Source organism: Lissotriton vulgaris, chromosome 3_1 (genome assembly GCF_964263255.1).
Source record: "Lissotriton vulgaris chromosome 3_1, aLisVul1.2, whole genome shotgun sequence".
Lineage (NCBI taxonomy): Eukaryota > Metazoa > Chordata > Amphibia > Caudata > Salamandridae > Lissotriton > Lissotriton vulgaris.
This window is the reverse complement of record NC_141689.1, coordinates 1,148,151,961-1,148,171,344: the sequence shown is the minus strand read 5'-3', so window position 1 is coordinate 1,148,171,344 and position 19,384 is coordinate 1,148,151,961. Positions and strand designations below refer to the sequence as shown.

General features: G+C 41.1%; 1 protein-coding gene across 1 annotated transcript in view; it reads right to left on the bottom strand.

The window, feature by feature from the left end:
* The window catches only part of LOC147727586 (uncharacterized), a 335,530-nt gene that overhangs the window by 45,729 nt on the left and 270,417 nt on the right, over positions 1-19,384 (bottom strand). The gene's annotated exons all lie outside the window — the stretch shown is intronic.

Here is a 19,384-nt window from a genome sequence, read left to right as displayed (position 1 = left end):
AGAAATTATTGCATTGAACGAAATTAAGAAAATAACATTTCTAGGCCGATGGCTTTCCATCTGAAATTCTGCTACTTAACATCATTGAGATCGTACCCGCTAAGCTCCAACAACTCTTTGGCCATTTTACAAACTCCTCCCCACCTTCTGACTCATCTATGGAAGCAAATATAATATTGACACACAAAAAGGAAAAGACAATCAAGAAACAAAAAATTACAGTACAATTTCATCAGTGAACATAGACTGTAAGTCATGGTCAGTATGTCTGAAACACTTTCCATCCCCAGCCTTTTTTATGAGATCAAACAATACTCATCAATCTCAGGAAACAAACGTATAAAACTAATATATTCCCATTAACCGCATTAAGTTTACTAACTGCAACTTCAAATGGTGTCCCAATCAGATCACAAATCTAGGCATCTTATCACCAAATAAAATCAATATGTTCCTGACTACCAAACCAAAGTCCAGAATGACATCAGAGATAACATATTTAATTGCTCCTTCAGCTCTCAACCTATCACTGTGGTGCTGCCTCTACACCATCAATATGATGCTACCTCCAATTATCCTCAAAATGCTGCCACTAAAAGTTTCCCCTTTCTTTTAGAGAAATTGATAAACTTGTTAAATCTTTCCTATGGAAAGGTAAGAATCCAAAAATATCACAAGCCAGGCCACAGCTGCTAAAGCACATGGGAAGTCTCAACTTCGCTAATGTTAAAACCTAATATATAGACCTTAGGCTAGCGCAAGGCCAGTCCTGATCACTTTCCCCTATTTCCTCTCCCACAGACTAGCTGACTTCGCCCTGGGTGAAACTTGGGAACTCATTATTAGATCCTATCCCTTTCTCATTATTTCATCCAATTATCAGCATAAGAGTCACATCCTCAGCTGCATCCCTCTAATTACCTTACAAATTATCCATAGCCACCAAAAGTGGATAGGTATACATAAAAACCAATGGCTAACCAGCTCCTTATGTTTCAGTGCAAATATCCAAATTACCCATCTGCAAACCTTCTGGGAATCTTAGCTGAGCCACCCCATCTACACTATATGCCATCTTTTTGATAAAGATTCCCAAGGCCCTTTAAAAGCCTTCAATCAACATATGGTCTAGACAACATGAGGGAAAACGACATGAGACTACATCACATGTTCTACATATACTCCCTGACATTTTCCACCAGAACATATCAGCTGGACATTTTCCATAGTTCGATACCCTGAATAGTAACACTCACTCAACATCAATGATGTAAAAGAAAATTCAAAGAACATACTTGAACACACAAAATCAAATCCTTGTGAATCCTGGCCAAATTACTAAACTTACAGCTACTAAGTGACACTAAATAATCTATAAGAAAAGAGCCAAATCTGCTTCTTTAGCACAAACCTTTTCTGTTGTTCCACACACATCCCTACAGTTCTGCTCGATGTTGTACAACGCTAGTTTCCTACCAAATAAGAAATGTTACTTATGCGAAAAAGATAAAGCCAATTTAGAAACGGTTGTAAGCCAAAACAATGCATGCCTAAAAAATGCATGCCTTAACAATGCAGTCTACACAATGACTGTGTCATTACCACGCATTCCATTATCACGCAAGTCATTACAACGACTTGCTTCAGGGAAGCACTGGATTTTGAATTAGTATAAATTACTATTTCAACTTGAGTCTGTGTATCAGTAGGAAAGGTGATGGACTTAACCTCGAACACAAGTCCAACACCAGTTCCCTAAAGCAAGTTGTTGTGTCGACTGGCGTGCTAAAGGAACACGTGGTAACGTTGCAGTCGTTGTAGTGCTCATGTTGTAAAGGCACTGCGTGATTTTGACTGTGTGGTAAAGGATGTTTCACATTTAGAGCATATGCTACTATTCTGACCCAAATTAGGAGTCTTCTGGTCCATAGTATGCATTGCTGACATAGTTGCACCTACCAGTAAAACTTTACTACAGGCACTACTCCTAAGCTTGGCCAGTAGGAACAACGATCTCTGGAAAACCAACTACCCTCTTCTAGACCTGCTTAAAATGATTGCAATACAGCAAACCTCTAGCTGATGGAAAGAAGTAAAAAAAAACATGGGCCTCTGTCTGTTAAATCAACAGGAGTGATTCAGATTAGAAGATTTTGACCCATCACAAAACCTCCTCAAGGAGGTATAGCTACCAATAACAGTGTTCCTGTTCAAATGACTCTCATCTCCAACTGGTGTTAATGAGTGATTATGCACTGCGCTCACTTTCATTTTAAGCTCTTGAACCTCTTCTTAAATGATACTGACTGTGTCAGAATACTCTAAATTGTTCATATTACCCACTCATTTATCCAAGTGACTCTTACAATCAACAAAGCTAATGATTCAATTGACTATGAACTCACCATAGTTATGATACCTAAATTCTATCTGTTCGCCTATTGCCATTTTATTTCACAATAAATTTACTTTCTTATTCACTCACCTAAGACACAAAAAATGCGATTTGACAATACATTACCCTATTCCCTCTGTTCTCTCACTTTTTTCTACAGAGCTGTTTTTACTGTTACATAAATTTGTTATATCTTAGTAAAAATGAATTCAACTCATAAATATTGACTAACACTGTGGGCCTAATTATGATGAGAGTCGGAAAGCCTCAGACCGCACCATGGAGGCTATCCAAGTCTCATCGCCGGTTCAGTTTTGACCGCCACATTACAATGCAGGCGGTAGAAAGTGAAACCGGGCGCACACTTCCGCTGGTTTGAGACCTATGGTGCCCTTCTGTTAATCCCAGCACTGAGTGGCAGGCAACTCTGTGTGGCAGGCACCCTGAGGTGCCTGCTACGCAGTACAGGGATGAACATATTCTCTCATTTATCTATGGGAGCTTGTGCTACGGCCGGCTTACGGGCACAGCAAAAGCTCCCATATATACCACACCATGGGCAGTCGCATTGCAATCAGGGTGTTGGGACCACAATATTGTAAATAGGCCCTGTGTTTTCTGTTTTAAAATCTTTTAAACGCTAGCTAACATATTGTAGATTCTCAAATTGCCTTGGTTATGTCTTCCGAAGGTCCAGGAGATAACACATCTATACATAGCAGGAGGACTTTAAATATGGGTACACCTAAGGGAATTGTGAGGAAGGACTGTTTCTTTTCAAACACCATGAAGAGATTTAATTTAGTCAGTATATATTTTATAAATATATATTTTTTTCTAAAATATTATTTAATGCATTTATCATACAAATAAGAAGCTGTGTTGTTTCTGGATTTCTCTGCTTTAAGAGCATTTGTTAAATTTCTACCGTTTACTGATACAGATACAGGTTCTTTTAATTACAAGTCTATTGTGAACAACAATGGTGCATATTTACAAGGCCCTAACGCCACCACAACATCACTTTCAGTGACGTTGTGATGGTGATAGGGGCCTCGCCTTATTTACACGGAATGTAAAAAAGGCACTCTTCGACGCTGTATTTAGCGTGAAAGGGGATGGCGATGGGTCTTGCGGTGGGCGTTTAACTGCAACCCCCATTGATTTTGGTGCTGCCTCCTATTTACAAGGGCAGCGTCAATAGGAGGCAGCACTAAAATTAAGACCAGGGACAATCAACTGCTTCTTTTCTCCTTGTTTATGCTGTTTCCATGTGTGCTGCCTTGTGCAGCACACATAGAAACAGCAAATTGCCCATGATTATTTATGTGGAGGAAGGTCCCCCTTCCTGCACATAAACAATTATTTAAAAAAAATGCTGTTTTACAACTTCTATGTGTGCTGCATTAAGCAGCACGCATAGAAGTTACACAACGGCATTTAAGGATTGTTTATGTGCAGGTAGGGGGACCTTCCTGCACATAAACATTCTTCCCCTCAACACAGGCACCTTTGCACTATGGTGCAAGGGTGCCTGCGTTAGCACTAGGCAGCTAAAGCTAGTGTCAGTGCAGGGGGAAATGCAGGGCTGCACCATAATCTAGTAAATGTGATGCAGCCCTGCATTTCTAAAGTGACAAAGCGTGTTGTTAGCCTTCTGTCTTAATGACATGCTTCGCCACTTTATTGTAAATATGCCAGAATGTTTCATGGAATGCAGGGGACAACATGACGCCCATTTGCTAAAGTGGTGTGTAGCATTTTAGAATCAAGCGTAAATTTACCGATTCATGCCCTTATATAGCTATAATTCACATTGCCCTTATATAGGCATAGAAATCATACCCATATTTAGACATAACCCATCCAGTCCAAATACATGCATGGCTACTTCCACTAGTTCAAAAAAGCCACAATGATTTCTTGGAAAACTCGGCTTCAGCAGTCAGGGACATCCCCTTACTTGAATATTGATTTGTCCTAGAAATCATGGCATTTTCAAAGAACTACCATTCCCTTGGGGTTCTTTGGCAAAGTTATTATGTTCGACTTTACGTCAAACATGGCACCTTCAAGGTATAAATATGCCTACACTTGCCCTAGAAAACACACAGTGGTTCGGAGAAGCTCGACTATCTACTTGCCCGACGCAGCTCGCTACAGCAAGTGCGGTAGAAAGCCGACCCTCCAGCTGACGCACTGACAGAGAGGCTGTCCTTTCTCTTGCTGAGAATCCAGCTCCAGTGTTTCCAAGCTCCCCTCGCGGGGTGTTGGGAAATTGAGTCCAGAGACAGAGATACCAGACCTCTGACATTCTAAAACAAAGGTACGGAGCTGATTAGACCCTAAGAGAAATCTTGGTTAGATTCTTGGCAAAAACAGACTAAACCTATGCTACACCTCACTTACTTCTTCCCTCGTACTATACTTAGGTTAGGTACATTTGGGGTAGGCGTATTTTAGAAGCACCAGTTGAGTACTTTTAGCGTTTGTTATTTATGTATGTATTTATCTATGGTCTAGGAACCATACAATGCTTTTACAGTATTATTTTATAATACTCTTCTTACTGTACGCATTATACTTTGCAACCAGTATTAAGATTGTAGCAGTTCACTTTACTTGCATGAGAAAGAAGACTGTTCAATAAATCCTTTTAGTGAAAACGCCCGTCTCTCTATTTCTCTGCACCTCTGATGAAATGAAGCATGCGCGATTGACTGAGTAAAATATCAATCTATTGTTTGCACAACTCTGAAGATCAGTTTTGTTCTTGGGGAAACAAAGTTGTCATGTTTATGCGGTTGTCAGAAACGAATCCCTTCGTGTGAATTTGAGAAAGTTTCTACTGACTTCTGAGCTAGCTGGCACTCACAATTAAGTCTAATATATTCGATAGAGACATAGTCCACCTAAGTCCTACGTCAAATCTATAGGATATATTATTCCAATGCGCAGAGCCTATTGGGAATGTAGGAACTACACTACAAAAGGTGGTAGTTGCGGCTGGCATGTCTCACGGGTGGGTGGGGTAGGGGGTCGCATGGGGAGGGGGAGTTGCGTGGGGGTTAATTTAATGAATAATGAAAAAATATATTTAAACATACCTTTTCGCCATCCGGGTCTTGCTTCTTCAGGAAGCAGGCAGCCTCCCTTAAGCCAATCACAATGCTCCCTTGTCAGGGTGAAGCCACAAGCAAAAAACAAATCAATCTGTGCTCAACCCTCTGGTAGCTTGGCACAAAGGTAGTCAGCCTTAACTTAGATGAAATGTGCAAAGTATTTATGCCTCACATCAAACTGCAATAAAGTGAAACAACAACAGGAGAAAAAACCTACTCTAAGTTAGAAAACTAGAGTACAATTTAATTAATAATTTGAGACCAAATGACAAAAATCCAATTATAAGAACTAGAGATATGCAATTTTAAAGAGGTAGATAAAAATAGTGCCTAAAAGCACAAAGTGCCAACTGTGGTTATCTAGTCATGCCAGACCCGGACAGAGTCACAAGTTCAGACTGACCTTGAAGGAGCACGGGCTGGGTACACGGACCCAGTTAGGCCTGCTGAACAAAGTACCTTAAATTCTTGCTGTGGAGTGTTGTCAGATCCAGCGACTAGGGTCCATTGTGCAGCAGTGGTTTGTGGAGCTGCAGAGCAGCGATGCAAAGTCCTGCATTGAGGTTGTGTTGCGCAGCAGCTGTTCCAAAGAGCTGCAGCATGGCGATGCGAAGTCCTGCATCAAGGATGTGCCGCACTACGGTGGCTCCGAAAAGTTGATGGGCAGTAATACGAAATTCTGCGTAGAGGTTGCATTGCGCTGAGACTGTTCTGTTGAACTGCAAGGTCCTGAATCTGGGATGCATCACACAGCTGTTCCAATGAGGGGCTGCAAGACCCTGCTCTGCACTGCGTTGGCTCTACTATGACCAACCTGGTTTGATAGTGCACCTTTAGGCCTACTTCCAAGGATGGAGGACTGGGGTGGCACCACTTGAGGGGCAGTACTCACAGTGCCCGATTCACAAAGGTTAACTTTGACTTGAAGTCTAAGTTTAGACCTGAAGTCTAAGGGACCAATTCCCACGGGTAAACTTAGACTTCAGTTTACTTTGTTGAATTGGGGTCTTAGATTTCAGATCGAAACTCAGGGGCTCAATACGGCTTGGTGGCGGTCCGACTGTGGGCCTGCCAGCAGAATTAGGAGTATGGTGGTCGGACCGCCACAGGACCACTGCATCCGCCGGGGATCCAGCATCCCGCGGCAGTGGCACAGTGCTCGGAGGCAGGAATATGCTGGCGGTTCCGCAGCAACACTGCCAAGCATATTTCGAGTTGCCTTTCCATCAACCTTTTCAAGGTGGTGAGCCAGCCATGAAAAGGGTGGTGGAGAGGCAACTAAGGGGCCTACAAGGGCCTTGAGACAGTGGCAGCACAACCCGCCCAACCTGGAATGAACTTGTAATCCGGTGGGCTGGCACACCATGGCTTTGGTGGTCCTCCAGCAGACGGCATGTGGCGCCAGCACTGGAGGACCACTAAACTCGTAATGAGGCCCTTAGACCTTTGTGAATTGGGCCCATAGCTGGTAGAGTCCAAGTGCAGGGTTCAATGTGGTTGGAGCCTTTTCTGTCCCTCAGGAGGCTAGCCAATTAGCCCTTGTAGTCCCTCTGGTGGTCCTGTATTCAGGCCCGGTCCTTCTCACTCAGGTAGCAGGGCAGCAGAGTATTAGGGCAGTAGAGTAGCAGTCCTTCTTGCAGCAGAACAGCAAAGCAGTAAAGCAGGGCAGCAAAGTAGTCTATCTTTATCGTTCACAAGTTAAGAGGTGTACTGAAGAGGTGGGTATGAGGTCTAATATTTATACCTGATGCTAGCTTTGAAGTGAAAGTAACTTCTGGAGTTTCCCCCTGTAGAAGTGGCTGGAATTTCCTTTCTTTCTACCCTGGCCCCCAGTTTGTCTTGTGTGAAAAAAGAATAGTGTGAAACCCTTGGAAATGCTGAGGCAGCGTCTTTGTGAAAACATTACAATTACATAGTAATTAAGAAATAATATACTTATTTATAATTAAATATTATTTAATTTTAGAAACAGAGCATTACATTAATATACATTTAATTTCATTCAACTTCCCACCCTGTTCCCCTACAAACCCAGCAACCTGTCACTAAAATATAACTTAAATAAAACAATTTTAAACTATTTACATAACTAACAATCAATACATTTTTTATGAACAATTAAAAGCCAATAAAAAAAAATATTTCTTATAACTTAATTAATGTCCCACCCTATATCCCTACAAACCCAACACGCATTCCTAAAATATAACTTACATACATCAATATAAAACTATTTACATAATTAACAATCAATTAAATATTTAATTAAAAATTAAATAAGAATATTTTTTCGTTTTCTATAGCTTAATTAACGTTCCACTCCACCCCCCTACAAACTCAACAACCTGCTACTAAAATATAACTTACTTTTACTATAGCCTTATAGCCCGCTGTTGCGGACTATACTGGCTAATAAAGGCCCGTCCAGCGTTAAAGGCCCCAGCCGAAGGCGAGGGACTTTAACAGCGGGACTTTAATAGCCAGTATAGTCCGCAACGAAGGGCTTTAAGGCTATTAGAACATCCTGCCACTAGAGGGCAGAATTTTCCAAAACATGAAACAAAGGGCTCTCGGAGTTCGAGGGGTTTAAATTCCCTCGGGCTCTGAGAGGCCTTTGAAAACAACATTTGAATGTTGTTTTGCGGGCCTTTACCGGACAGTAAAAGCATGGCGCACTCCATTGTCTTCAATGGAGCTCCCAACATTCCAATGTTCTAATAATAATTAAACTAAATCTAAAATGTATTTTTCAATTCAAAATATAATGTAACATTTAAAAAATACAAAGAATTAATTTCCAATCAAAACAAATAAAAAAAATAATATTATTTCTAATTTGAAGAATTTGTCAACCTATGCACTTCAACCCAACAACCCGCTATGACACTATAAGTCACTAAGAACATAAACAAATACAAAATCACAATTACAAAGTACATTTATTATACCTAATAACAATTATACCAACCATACTATAGTACATGATTTGTTATGTTATGTTACATTATTTGTAGAGCGCATGGCTGCCCCAGCAACGGGGCGTCCCAGTGCTAATTCTAAAATGACCAGACACAGAGAAGTCTAAGGTGTCTAGGACTATGGTGGAGGGCTTATCCTGGAAAAAGACAGGTCTTTATTACCTTCTGGAAAGCCCCATGGTTCTGGATGCTTTTGATGGTACCAGGAAGGGCATTCCAGAGGGCAGGAGCAAGAACACGTAACAACTGGCCTCTGGTCCATGCTCTTCTGACAAGGGGGACACATGCTAGGTGTGGGTTTGAGGAGCGTAACAATCAGTTAGGGATGTAAGGAGTGAGGAGATTTGCTAGAATGGTGGTAGCTTGGGAGTTTAAAATTCTGTGAAAGATGCACAGTACCTTGAAGGGGATTCTCTTCTCCACAGGAAGCCAGTGGAGCTTACGTAGAAGGTTGGAAACTGTGCAGGATTTGGGAAGGGTGAAAAGTGTCCAATCTGCAGTGTTTTATGCCCTCTGGAGGCGATGAATCCCTACTTTGTTGGTCACCCAAGGACAGGGAACTGCAGTAATCCAGTCTAGAAAGTATAGTAGACTGGATGATGATCGGACGAGTTTGGGCGTCGAAGAACCAGAGCAGTGGCTTAAGTCCACGTAGCAGCCTGAAACAGACCCCAGCCACTGACTTTGTCTGTGCCTGAAAAGTCAAAGCACAGTCAACTCAGACACACAGAATTTTTGCAGTCTCCTCTGGCGATGCGGGTGTTCTCAGCACAGCAGGCCACCAGCGCTTGCTTCATAAATGGATGTTACTACCCAGGAGAAGAATCTCTGATTTGTTCACGTTCAGCTGTAAGCGGTTGGCCGCCATCCAATGTTCGATGGACACCAGATCATCTTGGGACTTCTCTAAGTTTTGGTCTGAGTCATTTGACAAAGAGATTACAAGCTGAGTGTTGTCAGCATACTAACATCTACAATTAATATATCAGCTAAAACACATTAAAATAATTTTAAAAACTATTTGCTTTACATACTAAAAACAATATTAAAGACAAAGATATTCTTAAAACAATATTACTTATGACAAAAACATATACTTGACAATCATATTCTATTCCATGGTATTTTATGTTTTCCGATATTTTGAACTCGATATTTTGACCTTTCACCTCTCCTTCTCCGAACAGATTCAACTGATACGCTAGTGGATTTGCAGCATCCGGATTGTCCAAATTTCAGAAGGATTTCAGGGGGCATGATGACAAGACCTACACAATCAGATACTTCATCAACTGTAATAACAAATTTGTTGTCTATATCATTGAATGCAAATGCAATTGCATGTATGTAGGGAGCACAATCAGAGCCCGGAAGGAAAGAATCGGGGATCACATAAGAGCCTTGAAACAGCAGGGTGTGGGTGATATACCATGGCAATACATGCCATGCCAGGCACAGGATCACAATTTGCCTTCTACGGGATTGACATACAGGAGCTAAACACAAGAAGTGGCAACAGGGAGCTTAGATTGATACGCACAGAGGCATTATGGATTATGCATTTGAAATGTGTTGAACAGGGTCTCAATATGGACCACGAACCTCAATACTTCCTAGGAGACTAGTGAATGGACTTACCAAAGAGATCTAGGTACTAATTTCTGGAGGGAGGAAAAAATCAGGAAATACATATTAATGTTTGTGAATCTGACGACCTATGTTTCTGGAATTTTAACGAGTATGTTAATCTACATGTCCGAAATGTTCTGACTTATTGTTGCATCCTATTACAGTCCTTGCAAAGTAACTACCTATGTATCAAAATTACTGCTCTGTACGTGGACCGCATTCCTATGCACCCATCTATACAAACCATGTGGACACTCTAATCAAAGTAATCTGTCATGTTTTAGAACTAGCGTTTTGTATTTTGATTGCATCACTTTGAACCCATCCTTACAAACTATGTTGGCCCAAAATGAGTGCTTCAGGTCATAACAGTTTTGATATGTTCAATTGCCTGATATTCCATATTCACATGCTCTTTTGGGTGGTCTCACGGGTATCACAACTGAAATTTTATACATCAACAATCTCACTAAGGGGTACACATTAGTAAGGTTGAATGAAGTTTTTATGACATACACATTTGGATTATACCTAGTCACCTTCACTTGGACTGAGAGGGCTATCTCTTTGAATGAGAGTGATATGTGGCACCGTAAGTGAGGGAACGCAGTAATGATTACCATATAAGGAACCTGGTACTTCCACCGAGTTTAATTGCAGCACATGGACTTGCTGGTCAGCATTCCAGTTGATGGAGATACGATTGAGTTAAATACGGGGGCCGGGGGCATCACTCCCGGTTCTGGGTTACACTCAACGGAACGACCGTGGGAGAATTCGCACACGGAAGCGTGCTCACTTTCAGGTATGTGTTAGTAGTCTTGTCAAGCGACGGGGAGAGAAATGAGGGGCATGTTTGCAGCACCCCTGTCACTGTAGCCATTGTCATTTGAATATCTTGTAGTACAGGAGAGGACAGGGATTATGGGGGTATCATAGCTCACTAAACTGGACTGGGCCGAAGTCAGTGCAATCCCAATCCTGATTTTAAGTAAGATACCAATAGTCGCTATTGATTTAAATGGGCACATTGAGGTGGCATTAGGATTGTTCAAATAAGTGATTTTGGATCTTGATCAACAGGGCACATACTACTCTGGAGTTACTTGCTCACTTGGAATAGGACATTGTAGCATTTGACCAGCTGGGTCGGAATTAGTACCAGCTGAGAGGTAGGGGATGTGAGACTTAACATGTGGTTTCTTGACATGAAGGTGGTGATACCTTAAGAGTTGATGTGCTTAACTTACACATCGGAGATCAATTGGCATTGTTTAGGGCAATGTTCTACTCTCCCTTGTAGGTGAGAGGAATGGGGTGATTTGGAGAGCCGTACAGGTAGGGTTGGTTGACTGGACAGGGCTGGAGGGGGACGTTCTCAATGGCACTTGTTTTTGACAGGCTACTTAGCAGCACGGTTGTAGGAATGATACTATTTGGGAAGATTGTGGTATGGGGCACCACACTGCGTGGTATCGCATAAAATCGAAATCCCGAGCACAACTTGACCGGGTAGTTTTAGTAACTTATTTGGCATTCATTCACACAGCTGCATGGGTTTCCACCTTACAGATTCCCCTCTGACTGATCACACCATCAAACGGGTCACTATACAGTGGTGACATTTTTCTTCACTATGTTTGTAATGTTTTATACTATTGGCCATTTTAAACTGGTATTATCATGTTCCTTTAGCCCAGAAGAAGTCGCAAGGTATTCCCTTATCGGCGAAACACATGTTGGCTTGGCAAAAAGTATTAAAGACAAAGACTGAAAATAACGCAGCGCTCTTTCTCGTACAATCATTGGAATTTTATGTTATTTTTTGCATGCGTGTGCTACGGATTGTTGTTTGATTTAAGCAATGACGTTAAGGTCAAAGTTTGAAGCGTTTGGGGTGATTCCCCTCCTCTTGAGCACTGCAACTGACCTGTGTCAAAAAACCAATACACAAATCTATGAGCACCAGGATTAGCCTAGTTTCAAATCACCCCAATAGGACATTAAACCCAGGGTTCAAGAGACAATGCTAAGAATGTGCTTCTTTCCTACCGTGCAAGTCTTTCACAGTGGCCACCACTCTCCATGGTCCGCCATAGCAGTCAAAAGGAACGTGGGTATCAGCGGGCAGCTCCGGCTGTCCAGGAAACTGTGCTGCAGCTCTGCCCCTCACTCCACCAGACCAACCTCCGTTATTTCACAAAGTGCCATCATAGGCCTACCAGGTACAATCGACACCAGCAGCAGCACATCAGATGAACACAGGCAACCAAGGACATCCACAGTCAAGCTGAGCAGCAGAAGGGCAGTCATCTGCAGGGCAGTACATTCTCACATTGGTCACCCTCAATCCTCCAGAGCCACAGTGCAAGCAACACAGGCACTACTCCTCCGGTCAATCCCAGGGCCAGTGGGTCACCCCGAGATCACTGCATGTCAGGGAGACAGGCACGCCAGTCCACCTTCGACTTCAGGGGTGGGGGAGGGGGAGATGCCCAAGGTGTCTTCCAGGATCTTTTGGAGTGCCACAGGCGTTTATATTGCCACCACTTCGACTTTGGTAATCAGTGCCCCCACTCCCCAGGCAGTTCCAGGTTAATAAGTCTCAGTAGGGCTCCAGCCCCTATCAGCACTTCGGGCAGGCCTCCTCGCCTCTTCAGATTTGGATCGGCATTCACCGATCAGCAGGCAGCCTGTCACCTCTGCAGCCTCAAGGGGTTGAACTGAGGGCCCCACAGTGGCCAAACACCACTGGAACATCTCCACACATGCCACTCCATGCCAGCAGGTCACAAGGCCACTGCTCTGCCTCCCAGCCTGCTCGGCCGCTGGAGTCAACACGTTCAGAGTAGACAGCCACAGGCCCAGTTCCACAGGACAGAGCACACCACAGATCTCCGGGCCAAAGTTCTGCCGGCAGCCGGGCTGCAGTCTTCCCGTCCGGTCCAGCTCCCCAACTCAGGCCACTGTCTCCATCAAGGGCAGGGCCCTTCCCACCACCACAGGCATGGTCACAGACCTCAGACTCCAGTGCCCTCCAGGCGAACTCGGGATAGCTTTTGTGTTTGCCGATACCTGGATACCATTGTGAGTGACGAGGGGGGTGGGGGGGGCGGCACAGTGGGATGTTTAGGTGTCAGCAGGATTTTGTATGGATTCACAGGGATAGGTGGCAGAGTCTCGCTGGAACGCATCCGCCATCTTGGCCATCCAGGCCACACCCCTGTTTAAGGTGATTGGTTTTAACTGATTAAAAAGGTGACATATCACTCCACTGGCTTGACCATATGCCTTAGTAAGTAATTTTTTGCTGACATTCTACTACAACAAAGTTATCAAATTCAGGGATCATTACGCAAATGATGATTGGTAATGCATGCTTTTAGTGGAGTGGTAGAATCTGGCCACTCCTAGAAAAAGATTTACAAAGAAGCCTTCTGATGTTAAGACATTCATGTCTTCCATCTAGTCTGGTTTAAAGAAAAGGGGTAACCCTGTGTCCCTCAGAACCAGGGTAATTAATGGTTAACAAAAAGAGCGGTTCTGTTGGGTAGGACAAAAGTGATTTAACAATGCTAAAAATGTAATCTAAGACAAACACTCTCCAATAATCACAGCTCTAGAAAAAGGTACTTAACAAATAAGTCATGAATTCAAGGTATTGTACTATGTATTTATAACATAATTAGTTAACATTCAGTGTTAACATACATTGCACAGATAGACTGTCGGAATCAATGTTGAAGTGCAATTGAGTGACATTTGTGTAAGGTGCTCAAAAGGTGAGGAATATATACAGTGCGAACATTTTCCTATATAAAAATATATACACAGGTGTTTTAGAATGGCCAGACACTGATTTGAAGCCAAAGATTCCTATTCTTCCTATTGGAATCCTGGTGGTACTGGGCCTATGACAAGGGTCGACGTTTCAACCCTGAGGTGCCCCAGTAGGTGGTCACGGCGGGTCTTTCTCAAGACCGAAGTGTAGGTGGGCTGGACAGTTTTTCTAAGGCTGGGCAACCTCAGCCTGAATCTGCAGGGCACAATGGCCAAGGTATCCATAGTTGTTTCCAATCCGAGTGAGGAATAGACGGTGGTGCAAAGTCCCATCCGTCTTTCTGCAAGTCCCAAAGTTAGGAGTCCTAACTTTACTACAGGTAAACTGAGAAAAATCCTAATTTTAAGAATTTCGGTATTCACAGAAGGCATTTAGGAGTCCTAAAGTTAGGAGTCCTAACTTTACTACTTCTAAACTGAGAAAAATCCTAACATTAAGACTTTCGGTATTCACAGAAGGCATTTAGGAGTCCTAAAGTTAGGACTCCTAAAGTTAGGACTCCTAACTTCTGTGAATTCAAAAATGGTAGTAAGTTTAGAATTTTGTCTTAAGTTAGTTCTGTGAATCGGGTCCAGAGTAATTACTGTATAGTATTTATTCATTGCTTTCTAAAATATTTAATTAATAACTATGATCCCAATGAGACCTCGAAAAGTTCAACACTTTAGTGGTTGTACTTTCCTCTGTATGGAATATTTTATACTTAGCAATATCTCCAACAACAAGAACAAGCTAGTTACAATGACCTACACCTGATATCTACTGCGCATAAGGTAGTCTCTCTGGATAGAAAAACCCATTCGCTTTTTTAAAGAACCCTCACCCACCAACCTAGTTGGTGGCATGCTTCCTCATCGGATTCCTGCCAAGTGCTTCATAAGTATGCTGTGATGCCTGATTACAGTGGATCTGTGTTTTTTTTGTGAAAGTGTGAATTAGTGTGTGGAATTATTTTAAAACTGCCTTCAGAATCCCCTTCCTCTTTAGGATAAGTTTTAATCATGGGTTCCTGGGACAGGATTAAAAACAGTGGTGGATGTGAAAAGAGAATTAAGTGTTCTCACACATCCTAGTGTGGCCTACATGTTTCAGCCAACTAACGTGTGCTATATAAGTCACAGTGGCTTTCTTTAGGACCGATAGTACATTGGTCTCTAACGACCTCTTCTAAACAGAGAGCGTGCATTCACTAAGGTGTGCAAATGTGGGGGTACTTTTGTAACTTACAATTTTCACACAATCATTGGAAGTATTGGTGTTGCTAAACTTAAAGCAATGGGATCACGGGACCCCAAGATCCCATGCAGGGCTGACATAGGTATCACAACAGGCAGGGGATCTTGATGAAAGTGTGACAATGGGTACCTCCTTCCTCCGGGATCCATGTTGCTTTCATTTTAGCAACCCCAAAACTTCCAATGATAGTAAGCTGCACATTGAGTACCAGCACTTGGAAAAGGCAGGAATGTGCTGTATTGTGTTAAATATTGTGCATTCCTGCCCTTTCTTTGCCACGCATCGCTGCAAGGTAGCTTGACCTATGAATAAATATGCCCCTTAGGGTTAGACCTAGCATCATTGGCATGGGTTTACCCTTACTCCTTGCCTTCAGACCTCCTGTTTTTGCTGGCCGCAGGACTATGTGTACTTTAACTAGTGGACCAGCAGCATATGTTTGTGCCACCCACTTACGTACCACTCTAAACATGTCACAGGCCTGCCATTGCAGATTGTGTGTGTGCAGTTCTAAACTGCCATTAAACCTGGCAAAAGAAACCTTTTGCCAGGCCCAAACCTTCCTTTTTAGTACATATAAGTCATCCCTAAGGCAGGTCCAAGACAGCCCTAGAGGCAGGGTGCAGTGTATTTAAAACATTGGACAAGCACCATTAAGTTTTTCATGTCCTGGTTGTGAAAAACTCTTAAGTGAAATTTCTAAATGGGAACCGGTAATCTATTCATGATTGGTGTCTCAGGAATCACAATTTAAAATCCTAACTTATGGTGAAGTTGGATTTTAAATTACAATTCTGAAAATACGATTTTTAGAAAGTTGGCATTTTCTTGTCTTAGCCATTTGGTGCCTGCAACCTGTCTCTCGGTCACATGACTAGATGTAGTTGAAAGTTGGGCGTTGTGTCTTCCTCCTAGACATCCACACATAATGGGGAGCTTATGTGTACTGGATGGGCAATCACTGGCAGGATAGGTGGGAGGAGCAGGACCCATCTCCACTTACACTTGAATATGATGTATCCTGTCTGCACACAAAGGTGTGTATACCCCCTGTAGTTAGTTTGGAGCTATGGCCAGGAAGGCAAGGCACTGTGCACTTTAAAGGCATGCCTCTAGAAGTTTCTCCCCACTTCAAAGTCACAACTGGGTGTATATATACTGGACCACAGACAAAACCACTGCAGTACACTTTTAGACCTGTGGATACTTTGCCAGGAAGAAGAACTGGTGTGCGGCTGAAAGGACTGGCACTCTTCTGGACCGCTGCTCTGAAGGAACTGTTGCCCTGCTGTGCTGATCTGCTGCCTGCTCCCTTCTAACCTGGGACTGGACCTGCATCTCTTGTACCCAGAACCAAGAGTGATTCCAAGGGCTAGTTGGCTGGCCTCCTGATCTGAAGCTTTAGGGACATAATAGGATTCCAACAACCTTGTACCCTTCATCTGGACTGTGCCGTCTGTGAGTCTACCCTGCCAAGTGGTACCACGCCACTCCTGGACCCTTCAAAGTGGGCTTAAGGTGCTCTGCCAGCCTCTGAGGTTCCGGCAGAACCAACGCAGCCCCTCTGCTGTGCGAATCTATGACAAAATCTTGAATACAAAAATATCGAGATACAAAATTATCGCAACAAAAATATCGATGGCAAAAATATCGGGATCCTATCTCTAACAAGGTAAGTACAAAAATATCGGAAAAAATATATAGAATGTCAAAAATATCGTTTTTTGTAAAATATCGTTTTATTTTAATAAAATAAAAATGTAATATTAACAAAATAATACTTATAAATGGAATAAACATATTTAAAAATATATTATAATATTTAAAATTAATAAATAATGTAATAAAAATTAATAATAATAAAGTTAAAATACATAATATATTTTTAATTAATAATAACTCTAAATTAATTATTTTAATAACTTATAAATAAATAAAAATATAATAAATTACAAATAAATTTATATACATAAAATAATAATATAAATAACAATTAATAACAACATAAAACGAATTAAAAAAACTAAATACATTTTAGATAGCGTATGAGTAAAAATTACTATTCCCACTCCAGAGAGTGCAACAGTAGGGAAAGTGTTGTATAGCGTAGGGGTAACAATTATTATTCCCACTTCAGAGAGTGCAACAGTAGGGAAAGTGTTGGATAGCGTAGGGGTAAAAATTACGATTCCCACTCCAGTGAGTGCAACAGTAGGGAAAGTTTTGGATAGCGTAGGGGTAACAATTACTATTCCCACTCCAGAGAATGCAACAGTAGGGAAAGTGTTGGATAGCGTAGGGGTAAAAATTACTATTCCAACTCCAGAGAGTGCAACAGTAGGGAAAGTGTTGGATAGCGTAGGGGTAACAATTACTATTCCAACTCCAGAGAGTGCAACAGTAGGGAAAGTGTTGGATAGCGTAGGGGTAAAAATTACTATTCCAACTCCAGAGAGTGCAACAGTAGGGACAGTGGTGGATAGCGTAGGGGTAATAATTACTATTCCAACTCCAGAGAGTGCAACAGTAGGGAAAGTGTTGGATAGCGTAGGGGTAACAATTACTTTTCCAACTCCAGAGAGTGCAACAGTAGGGAAAGTGTTGGATGGCGTAGGGGTAAAAATTACTATTCCAAATCCAGAGAGTGCAACAGTAGGGAAAGTGTTGGATAGCGTAGGGGTAACAATTACTATTCCCACTCCAGAGAGTGCAACAGTAGGGACAGTGTTGGATGGCGTAGGGGTAAAAACTACTATTCCAACTCCAGATAGTGCAACAGTAGGGAAAGTGTTGGATAGCGTAGGGGTAACAATTACTATTCCCACTCCAAAGAGTGCAACAGTAGGAAAAGTGTTGGATGGCGTAGGGGTAAAAATTACTATTCCAACTCCAGAGAGTGCAACAGTAGGGAAAGTGTTGGATAGCGTAGGGGTAAAAATTACTATTCCCACTCCAGAGAGTGCAACAGTAGGGAAAGTGTTGGATAGCGTAGGGGTAACAATTACTATTCCCACTCCAGAGAGTGCAACAGTAGGGAAAGTGTTGGATAGCGTAGGGGTAACAATTACTATTCCCATTCCAGAGAGTGCAACAGTAGGGAAAGTGTTGGATAGCGTAGGGGTAAAATTTACTATTCCCACTCCAGAAAGTGCAACAGTAGGGAAAGTGTTGGATAGCGTAGGGGTTAAAATAACATACTTATAAATAAAAGCTTTTTTTTAATAATAAAAATATGAACTATTAAATAAATATAAACCATTTACAATACCTATACATAATTATTAAAAACATGATTAGCAAAATATATTTAACCAAAAAAATATTAGAAAATACTATTTTATAATATTTAATTTCCAATTAATAATTAATTAACAATTATATAATTAACAAATCAATTAATTTAAACGCATTATTACTTAATTACATTTAAATTACTTCCCACCATATTCCCCTATAAACCCACAACCCGCAACAGAACACATTTATCAATTAATGAATTAATTAAAATTAATTACCAATTAATTAAAATTAATTACCAATTAATTAAAATTAATTTATGATTCCTACTAATTAATAATTAATTCTACATAATTAAATTACTTCCCACCCTATTCCCCTATAAACCCACAACCCACTACAGAACATATTTATCAATTAATCAATTAATTAACATGAATTACCAATTAATTAAATTTAATTATCAATTATTTAAAATAATTAATAATAACTACTAATTAATAATTAATTTAACATATTTAAATTACTTCCCACCCTATTCCCCTATAAACCCATAACCCGCTACAGAACATATTTATCAATTAATCAATTAATTAAAATCAATTACCAATTAATTAAAAATAATTACCAATTAATTAAAATTAATTAATAATTCCTACTAATTAATAATTAATTTAACATAATTAAATTACTTCCCACCCTATTCCCCTATAAACCCACAACCCGCTACAGTACTAAAATACAAAATGTAATTAAATTACATAAAAAAAATTAAAAAAACATAATAAATACATTATAATATACACAAATATTATTAAAAAGGATATTAGTAACATCGAAATAATTGACATCGATATTACTGACATCGATATTTAAAACTTCGCTATTACTAATATCGATATTAAAAGTGTCGATATTACTTACCTTTCATATTATGTCCCTTCGA